Raw genomic sequence first — 10,722 nt, forward strand, 5'->3', positions numbered from 1 at the left:
ATGTGTGATGCAAACCCTCGGAGGATATTAACACACCCAGCAATCCGTCCATGCGAATCGGTTTCTCCACCGACACTTCTTTCGTCTCTAATCACTCTCTCCAAAACAATATTATCATACAGGTCAAAACAATTTTATACCAATGCATAAGCGGGCCGGTACTCACTTCGTCTGGTTGGGAACATTCTCGTTTTCCTAGAAGAACGTTCCCTACCAGATAAATCGAGTCCATCAGGACTCGAGCTCTCGGAGCTCCATTTCGTGTTCCAGAAGCTCCGGTTCTTGTTGGAAGACTGCACAAGACCCAACGCCCGGGTATGGATGCTGGCCCAATCCGAAAAGGCGTTGGGTCAGTTTCGGGCCGTATTTCGGTCCATTAGTGTGGCTCTTGATGTATTGCCATTAGACTCAATCAATGTTTCCATTGAGTTGAAAGAGTTAATGGGCTTAGTAAAGAATCAAGCTTTGAAGCCGTTCGGGATCCGACCCGAAGATCAAGTCATCTTGGAGCATCTTAGATCCGTTTTGGATCAACTGGAGCTCCAAATGGCTCCGGATCCTAATAAACTAAAACGGGTTCTTGATTATTTGAGCATTTCTGGCTGGAGTGAATGCAACAAAGAAATCAAGTTCTTGGATTCGGAAATCGGGTCGGAAAGATCCATTTCCAAGAAGTCGGATCTTGGTATATTATGTAGTTTGATGGGGCTGATGATTTACACCCGGTGCACGGTTTTCACCATCGTAGACTGTGGCAAAACACCTGCTTCTGGTCGTGTTTCGGGTTGCGGTGACTATTGCAAAGAGTTTATTATGTCCCTTAATGTTGATGACTTTAGATGTCCAATTTCTTTGGAGATCATGTCGGATCCGGTGACGTTAACAACCGGGCACACGTACGATCGATCCTTGATTGAGAAATGGTTCGGGTCGGGTAATTTAACTTGCCCGGTAACGGGCGAGAAGGTAAACAATACTAGTTTAGTTTCGAATTTGTGTATAAAAAACTTAATTAAGCAATACTGTCTAGACAAGGGGATTTCACTGCCTGGACCGGCTAGTAGTAACCGCAATCGGGTGGTTACAGATACAGCCGGAGGCAGTGTGGCGGCAGATGCCGCAATAAAGATGGCGGTCGAGTTTTTAGCTAACCGCTTGGTGTTTGCCTCACTTGAAGCCAAACACAAAGCTACCTACGAGATTCGGTTGCTTAGCAAAACAAGCGGTTTTAATCGGGCTTGTTTGGTTGAGGCCGGTGTGGTCCCGAGTCTACTTGACTTGATCTGCTTTAAGAACCCGAAGATCCAAGAGAACGCAATTGCGGCTCTGTTGAATCTGTCGAAGTACCCGAAGACGAAGAAAGTACTTGTGGAAAGCGGCGGGCTGGAACTAATTCTCGAGGTGGCGCAAAACGGTTTAAAATGGAAGCCCGACAACACGCGGCGGGAACTTTGTTTTATCTCGCTTCAGTGGACGAGTACCGGGATATTATCGGGAAAATCCCGAGATCTATTCCGGTACTAATGGAGTTGGTACTAGACGGTACCAACCGATGCAAAAAGAATGCACTGGTGGCAATTTTAGGGTTGCTAATGTACCCTGAAAACCACTGGAAAGCGGTTGCAGCTGGGATTGTTCCGTTGCTAATCGATCTGTTAAGATCTTCACATCAATGTGAAGATATTATTACAGATTGTTTAGCAATCTTAGCCACATTGGCTGACAATCCTGACGGCACGATGGCAATTTTGAGTTGTGGAGCTCTTCACGTTATACTTGATGTCGTTGGGTCAACAACATCAAGGGAGTCAAGAGAATATTGTGTCGCATTGCTGCTTGTAATGTGCACAAATGGTGGGGCCGACGTGGCTCGCGTTTTAGTATCGAGCTCGTCTGTAATGGGACCTTTATATTCCCTACTCACCGAAGGCAGTTCTCGTGCTAGCAAGAAAGCAAGTTCGTTGATCAGAATTTTACATGAATTCAACGAGAAAAACAACGCTTCTTCTAACACTAGACGCCCTGTTCAGTTTCGAGAACAGTTTGTAAATGTTTGGTAATTTGTATATTTTGTTAATTTGTTGACATTAACTCGGTTTTTAAAGAGTTAATGCCAAATTGATATAGCTTCTGTTGTTTTTGTTTGAAGCTATACTAGATAACTACTTTTAAGTTTATAATGTTGAACTGTGTATAATATATGTATGTATTTGTTACAAAAATAAATTTACACGAACGTTTCCCCATTTACATTTTCTTTTCTGTCATACTCCTCTTGTTCTTACTTAATATATTCGCCTAATTATCATCAAACGAAAATTTGCTTAATCATAATCTTTATAATGAAATCTTAAACTTAAGAAAGAAAATTTCATCCATTGGCCTTGCTTTTGATAAGCACATGTTGTATTCTTGTTTATCTTAAACGAAAAATATGTTTTAAGGGACTTATATCTAACGATCTAAGCTTCTTCAACTCTGGTAGTTTGGTTAACGTTTTGTACTATATTATTTTTTCTAGAGATACTTACTGGATTGATTTACATAATTGTAATTCGTGTATTAGTTTATATATTCTTAAATTAAAAAAATCAATTCAAATCACTTGTAATTGTGTCGATGAGGTAGTGAAGTTGTTGCTTTCTAATAGGGAGCCATGGATTCTAACTCATAAGATGGTGAAATATTGTAAGACCACGCATAGTGGCCTCGAAAACAAGCTCAACACTACCCCCTCCTTTGTTTTCACCTTAGTTTTGGACAGGCTCGTTGTGTAGACAATGGTGGATTGGTGGTGGTGGAAAGTATTGACCAATTAATTTTTTTATTTATATTAAAAAATTAATAACTGTGTAATGATTGAAAGGGAGTTACGGGGCAGTTTAACACTTTGCCATTTTTTGCAAAACTAGTCATTGTTGACTGGGACGTCACATGTCAACCCCCCCCCCCCAATCCATGTGCTTAGTTAACACTACACGCTAGTAGTGTGCATGGGTCGGTTTGGGACGGTTTTGAGTCAACTCATAAACATAACCATAAATAACTCACGCGGTCCATTATGGCGGTTTCAATTAGTCGTTTTGAAAGTTATAGCGAGTCGCTTAGCCGTAACCAAAACAATCAAATTGAACCTAAAAGTTTGGCACAAAATATTATTAAAAAAAACGACATGAGATAATCCAACAAACATATAATTCATAATATAAATACCAAATATTGAAAATGACATTATATGATCTAACAATTAAATTCAAATTAATTTATTTGATAACAAGCGTTGAATAAAAACATCTAAATGCTATAATCCAACAACATGCTTGTTGGAAGTTAATTTCAAACATATTGTCAATCAAATAAATGAGTCGGCTCGTTTATGACGGGTTTAGAATTATCTTTAATCAAAACCGACCCGTATTCGATGGTTTTTGAAAATTCATTACACCCAACCATCATCTATGTCGGTTATCAGTTAAATTTGGTTCCATTATGGTTATCAGTTAATTCCTTCCCTCATCAGACGACGATTATCCCAATCAGTAACAATCTTCTAGAAAAGATACTCCTGTTAACCTTTGCAAGCTGCCTCAAAAAGTTATCTGCAAGAGAGAAGGAGCCGATTGAATCTTCTCCGGCTTCCTCCATTTTGGTTTCGACGTATTATTTTTCATCTTTTCCTTCAATTTTGGGTTAGAGAAAGAGAATGGCTTTTGATTTTCTATCTTCTGCATTTAATTTGAGGTTGGAGAAAGGGTAATGCTCTGTTTTGTTTCTGTTAATTGTTTGAAACCCTATCGCTTTATTATTTTGCTTAACTCCTTCCTAGAAATCAATTGTATAGAACACCAGTGTCGTATTGGTTTAGTTTTGATGATTATTTTGGTATTTGTATTCAATTAGGGAAGATATGCATATCTGTAGCATTTAGAAGTCAACTAAGGTGTGTTTGTGTACTTAAATTGATGCGAATATTGTTGTGTTTTGTTTGGTGTTTGAATTGCATTTTGGTGTATGCTTTTACAATGATCTAGGACTGTGTGCATGTTCTTTATGTTTTACTTTTGCTTCTCCAAACATATTGTTTAATAGGCCATATCTGCTTAAAACCTCAGTCACTAGGAGATTTCCAATCTTTTGAAGAGGTCATTTTTTTTTTCCTTTTTGGAGCGGTCGGACGTATAAAATCGCTCCATAAAATATTTCAAAAAGATCTAGACTTAAAAACGCTCCATAAAACATAGAACCGCCTCAAAAGTTCCATCAATAGTACTTTTAGAAGCGAATTTACTTAACCGCTCTATAAATATGTTGATATAAAAATGTGTTTGAGCTTAATTTCGGGATTTAAGAAAACGGGTAGCAAACTAAAGAAACAGGTTATGGGTTCTAAGCAAAATTACATGTTATGGTTTAATGGGTTACAGGCCAGAACTGGACGGGTCGGGCTATGGGTCAAAACGGGTTTGTTTCGAACGGGCTACGTGTCAGAACGGGTTAGAAATTGGTGGGTTCGGGTATGAAACATTTACACTTTCTTGAAGTGTTAGTTAATGGACATAGCTGCGTAAACAGTTGTAACTAAGTTGAATGTTTTGCTGCTATTATGTTCTAATTGTTTGAAATATTTGAGTCTTCGTTTAAACCATTGTCACAAATTGTTTGAAGCAGTTATGTTTTTGGTTTTTGTTTGCTGTGTAAATAAATTATGTTTTTTGAACGAACATAAGACGATGAGTTAATTTTAACTATAAGTGGACCTTTGTCAATATTAATGAATTTCATTTCTTTGCCTTATTTACAGGTTCAGTAACTCATCGTTAGAACTCTGTTTGCAAGACGAACTAATGGTATAGCGGGTTAGCTTTAGTTTAAATTTAATATGAAAAATTACAATCATTTGGTTTGATATATTTGCCTTGTTGAAAACATAAGCATATTTAGACGTAGTGGTTAGCTTTTATCTTGTGTGTGTGTGTTTGGATCAACACTTATTCTAAATTGCATACCAATCTTTCTTACTTAGCATGTAAATGGTAGTCATTTACATGCAGGTTTGTTAACTTGGGGAAAAGTGCAAGTAATTGCTAAGTGGATCAATGGCACTATTTGAAACTGATGATTTTGCTGCATTTTCATAAATTTTGGTCTATTTCGATTTGAAGATTTTGCAATTCTTTCAAACTCTTTTTTTTTGGGATTTGTGTATTCTGCATCAGTTTGTACATTGAATTACTTTAGTGTTTATGTTCATTTAATTTAGTTTTATGTAGGTTTTGGAAGTGTATTAATTGAGATGATTCTTTACATTGAATTACTTTGGTGTTTATGTTCATTTAGTTATCTAATATTCAAAATTCGTATTAAGCAATGTGTATTGATACTTTGAGGTATTGATATGATCCAAGCTACTTGACCTGACCCATGAAGACCAATTAAAAGTGCGAGCCACGCTTTCCAATTTCCACATTTATTTTTATGCATCTTGTTAAGAGATAATTTAGTTCCATGTCTGCATGTTTCCATGATCCCATTAATTAAGCAGTGTATATTGTTTTCTTTCATAATCATATGTATGTACGCCAATTTAAAAGGCTAATAGGGAGAGAAATAAAAACGTTTTAAAAGTTTTTTCTTACTACTTTCACTGATCCTTTCATCAAGCTGTTCTCCTTCCTGGCAAGTGTCATCGGAGTCAAAAATTGTTATGGGTCATTTGATATTGTGTTTAGACATTTTTGGACATTTAGAAATTGTAAAGGGTTAACAACACATATGTCATTGTTGTGTAAGAGCATTACATCAACCATCTATGTAACACACTACAACTAAATAATTTTTAATTTAATTTAATTAAAAAAACTTGCCTACATCAAACTTATGGTTGCTAAGGAACAAGGCCGGCTATGAGACAGGGGAGGTGGTCGACCGACCCCTGCTCGAAACCTTGATAGGCTCGAATTTTTAATTTTTTTAAATTATATATATTTTTTTCAAAAATAATATGTATTTTTAATGTTTAAACCTAATCACTCAACTAATTTAAAGCCCGATTTTTTTTTCACCTTCGGCCCAAAATTTTTTTACGATTCTCGGAGACAGCCCTATTAAGAAATGGACGATAATTAAACCATTAACTCAAATCTTGCCAAACTACCAACGCTATGTAGCACCCCTTAAATAAATGATCCACCGATACGGTATCCGACAAAGAAAAACAACACACATGAACTCTGTTAAAAGTATTATGTAGTCTTATGAGTTATGATAAAAAAATGTCTAAAACAAGCCCACAACAACAATACTATACAAACATACTAACAGTCTACAAACTAAACTTAAATTCCAACTATAAACATAATCATCTCAAACTTCAACTTCAACCAAACTATACACTTATTAATCTCAATTAAAAAAAAATCAAATGCTAAAAAATATAATTAACACAACGAATTAATACATACGTATTAAGTAAAAACAAAACTCGGTTGAATAATAAAACGCATCATTAGAAAAATAAGATTGCAAATGGTTGAAAACAAAAATATAAATAATCCCGCGTTATACGCGGGTCAAAAGCTAGTATAATATGGATATGTTTGGCAAATAACTTTTAGGATATGTCTGGAAGAAGCTTCAAGCTTTTAACTTTAGAGAAAAAACTCTATGTTTAAACGCTACTAGTAGTAGCGTGCATTTGAGAAAAGCTACAAGCTTTTACAATTGAATTTACATGTTTGGTACTTAAACTTTTATCAACTTTTGTTAATTTTTATAATAGTTATATATTTTACCCTTATTCAAAACTAACTAACCCCATGACTCTTTAAAAGACTATAACTTTTTCACACGTTAATATTTTTTTTTTGAACAAATTACATCATAAAAGAGATCATTTTATTCTCTTTAATTTGAGTATCATATTGCTATACTTTTTTAACTTTAAAAATTTAGTATACTACGTAATTACCGGTTATGATTGATAAAAAGTCAATTCAGATGAGCTCGGGTCATGCGTAAGACCAAATTAGGATCGGAACGAGTTGACACAAAATGGGTTAATTCAGTTCGGTTCGTGTCGGTACGGTTTTGAGTCGAAAGGATCCAGGTCATAACATGTTTTAGATTAAAATGGTGCCGGGTCGGAAAGGGTTTCAAATCAAAAGAGGTTTGTTTAAAAAATTATCTATTTGAAATTACTGTATATTTCAGTTTTGTTTCTTGATTTTCGCCATCGGTTACACGCTTACTACTTTTGCATGAATTAAGCGTCTGCATTCGGATTATGTGTGCACTATTATCAAGTGAATCACACACCGACACTGATTATGCGGTTGATGTCAGGTTGCGCGCGCACTTGGCTGCATCGCGCGGGCGCCCAACTAGTTTTATTAAAAGCTCCAGTTACTCTGCTAAACACCTAAATATATCTAAAAAGTTACCAGCTTCTAGCTACCAGCCACCAGCCACCAGCTTCCAGCTAATAGCCACCAGCTTCCAGCTAATAGCCACCAGCTAGTTTTGCCAAACATACCCTATATATGAGAGAAAATTACTGTTTGCGTCCCTGTGGTTTTAGGGCTGAGACATAATAAGTCCCCGAAAATTTTTTTGAACTGGTTGAGTCCCCGTGGTTTCAGAAACGAACAATTTGAGTCCCTGTGGTTTCAGAAACGAACAGTTTGAGTCCCTGTGATTTCAGTAAAATGAAAGTTTACCCTGAAAGTTAAGTAACAGCAGTGACTCAAATTGTTCGCTTCTGAAACCACAGGAACTCAACTAGTTCAAAAAAAATTACAGGGACTCATTGTGCCTCCACCTTAAAACCATAGGGACGCAAACAGTAATTTTCTCTATATATGATTTAAACTATATAGGAATATTGGTTTTAAATAATCCAAACTATGGCCTATTGGTAAATATCAGTCCCAACTTTACACTTGCCTGCTGACCGTCCAAACTATTGATGTATTTGCTTTTAACGGGCTGCGACTAACGGATGTTAACTCCGTTAGTGATTTGCTGACGTGGACCTTCTTCTTAGGCCGCATCACGCCGGAAACTTGCAACTCACCTCCATTCTCCCTAATATCCTCACACCATCTCCCTCCCTCTTCAAAAGACATCGGAAATTAGAAAATGAAGTGGATTTCATCTTCTTTCATGGCCAATCCCTGTATACCAAACCCGATTTTATTTTCAAAAATTTGAAACAATGTTACACGATTTACAAAATAAGCATAGAGCTTTTGTTAAGTAGATAAAAACGAGTTGAATGATGTGTCAATTACCTCGAATGGTGCACGATTGACGAGGGCGGATTTCGCCGGACACAACAACGGCGACACGTCGGTTAGGTTTTGAATGAGGGGAAAGATAGAGAGAAATGGTGTAACGATATTAGGGAGAATGGAGGCGAGTTGCAGGTTTCCGGCAAGTTTCCGGCGTGATACGGCTGGAGAAAAAGGTCCACGTCAGCAAATCACTAACGGAGTTAACATCCGTTAGTCGCGGCCCGTTAAAAACAAATACATCAATAGTTGGGACGGTCAGCATGCAAGTGTAAAGTTGGGACGGTCATTTACCAATAGGTCATAGTTGGGATTATTTAAAACCAATATTCCAACTATATACGGTGTTTGCTATTTATTTGATTAATCATGTTTTTACTTAATTTATATCTTTAGATTTTGTACAACTGGGGATCCATTTATCATTTTCAAGGTAGGTAACAAGATGCATTAATAGTGGATTTAGGCGTCCGACGATTACCTGCGGTGCTAGACATGAACATGGAACGATTACTAATCATGTTATTTTTCCTAAACATGTGCACAAACATGTTAGAAACATGTTACATGATACAGCCTATTTAAGGACACAATAAGTATCACATGTGTAGTGAAACAAAAGGTGCCAAAAGTTCATAAAAGTCTTTATTGTCACATAATACTTAACATGTTAGAAACAAATCCATTAAAGTCTAATAATCAAATTATAAAAATCCACTAAGTAGGGTGTTTAACCTGTTGTTTAAAGTTTAGACACAAATTTAAATTGATCTTAAACGTGCGACATTGTTTAAGACATGAAACCTGCTAAGCCCAAACCCAAACTTATTTAATTCTATGTTGTGTTAACATATTCGGGCCAGAAATTGTCAGCCCCAATTTTGATCATTAGGTTACCTGATAATGGAATTCACTCTGCATAGATTTTGATTATTTAAAGATGATTGATTATACGGTTGACTCGTCCATCATAATCAATTAAATGCGCGCAAATAAAACTTTGGCTTTTAAATTTTTTTTTCCTGTTTGTTTGAATTAACTTGATTATGGACCCTGATTCGAGTTAGTTCAGCTCTTTTAGTTATACGTTGGTTACATCTTTGACAACAGGAGTTCTGATATCAATTTTAAGAAAGATGAAGTTGGGTTAAGAAAAAGCGCAAATCTTTACTTCCTAGTCAGCATAATTGTGATGATCATATGCATTGTATTGCATAATCTTGCTCACAGACTTCCCGTTATCAAGCATTATATTAGTCTAAAGATCCAAGCCGTAAACAATGAAAAAGAAGAAAAAGGTACAGTCTTGCTATCGCAGTCAACGTTATGGGATGTTGTTGGGACAATCAAATGGTACGGTCTTGCGATAATTATCGTATATGTCGTGACATTAGCCATTTTCCCGGGTTACATTACAGAAGATGTTCATTCTCAAATGTTAAAAGACTGGTATCCAATCATTCTTATTTCATGTTACAATGTGTTTGACTGGATTGGGAAAATTGTGACTTCTGTTTATGTTGTTGAGAATTCTAAGGTGGTTATAGGTGCATCGTTTGCTCGGCTTGTGTTTTTTCCGGTTTGCCTTGCGTGTTTACATGGTCCTATGTTTCTTAGGACCGAGGTTCCTGTAACGGTTGTGACTTGTTTGTTGGGGCTCACTAACGGCTACTTGACTAGTTGTTTGATGATGGTGGCTCCTAAAACCGTGCCACTTCAGCATTCGGAGACGGCTGGGATTGTGCTTGTAGTGTTCTTGGTTATCGGTTTGGCAATCGGTTCGGTTGTTAGTTGGTTTTGGACCATTTGATTGTGAGTCTTTACAATAGGATGACGCAATATAAGTAATTGTAGATATTGTTTCTTTTTGAGTTTTTGTTCTTGGTTAGTATTTAATATCAATGGTTTGACTGATGTATTGAATTATGACTTTTATTCATGTTTCTTTTTTACAATTTTCAACTTGTATAATAAATATAGACAAACCTTATGATATTGAAGATACTTTACTGATAGTAGGTGTCATCTCTTTTTTATGTTTATACATTGATTTGAGAAGGTGTGATGTGCTTTGAGATGTTTATGTCCCAGAAGCTAAGACATGAGGTTTCCTATTCATGTCAAGTGGTGCATTGCAAATGAGCCGAGCCCGAGCTCGATTAGGCTCGACGAGCCTAAACGAGCTTTTTATATGAGTTTGGCTTGGATGTTCCCTCAAGAAACCATCCCGCCGGCTGCCACTTGACAGTCGTTGTGCCACCATAAGGGTATAACTCTCTGCGTAACACACAGTGAGACAAAAACCTACGTGGGCTCGAGGTTCAAACTAACAACCTCTGCATAAGGCCTAGCTCAAATATTTCATTGCCAATATTCACCCAAAGTTTAGGAAATGATGAATTGGTTAATTTATAATTATTAAATTTATAACTAA

General features: G+C 36.5%; 2 pseudogenes; both read left to right on the forward strand.

The window, feature by feature from the left end:
* LOC143544251 (U-box domain-containing protein 18 pseudogene) lies at positions 1-2,190 on the forward strand (annotated as a pseudogene).
* Positions 2,191-3,703: 1,513 nt separating this feature from the next.
* LOC143544233 (equilibrative nucleotide transporter 1 pseudogene) lies at positions 3,704-10,098 on the forward strand (annotated as a pseudogene).
* The last annotated feature ends 624 nt before the right edge of the window (positions 10,099-10,722 follow it).

Source organism: Bidens hawaiensis, unplaced genomic scaffold, assembly GCF_021521415.1.
Source record: "Bidens hawaiensis isolate Kalapana, Puna unplaced genomic scaffold, B.hawaiensis_p1.1 tig00013505_1, whole genome shotgun sequence".
Lineage (NCBI taxonomy): Eukaryota > Viridiplantae > Streptophyta > Magnoliopsida > Asterales > Asteraceae > Bidens > Bidens hawaiensis.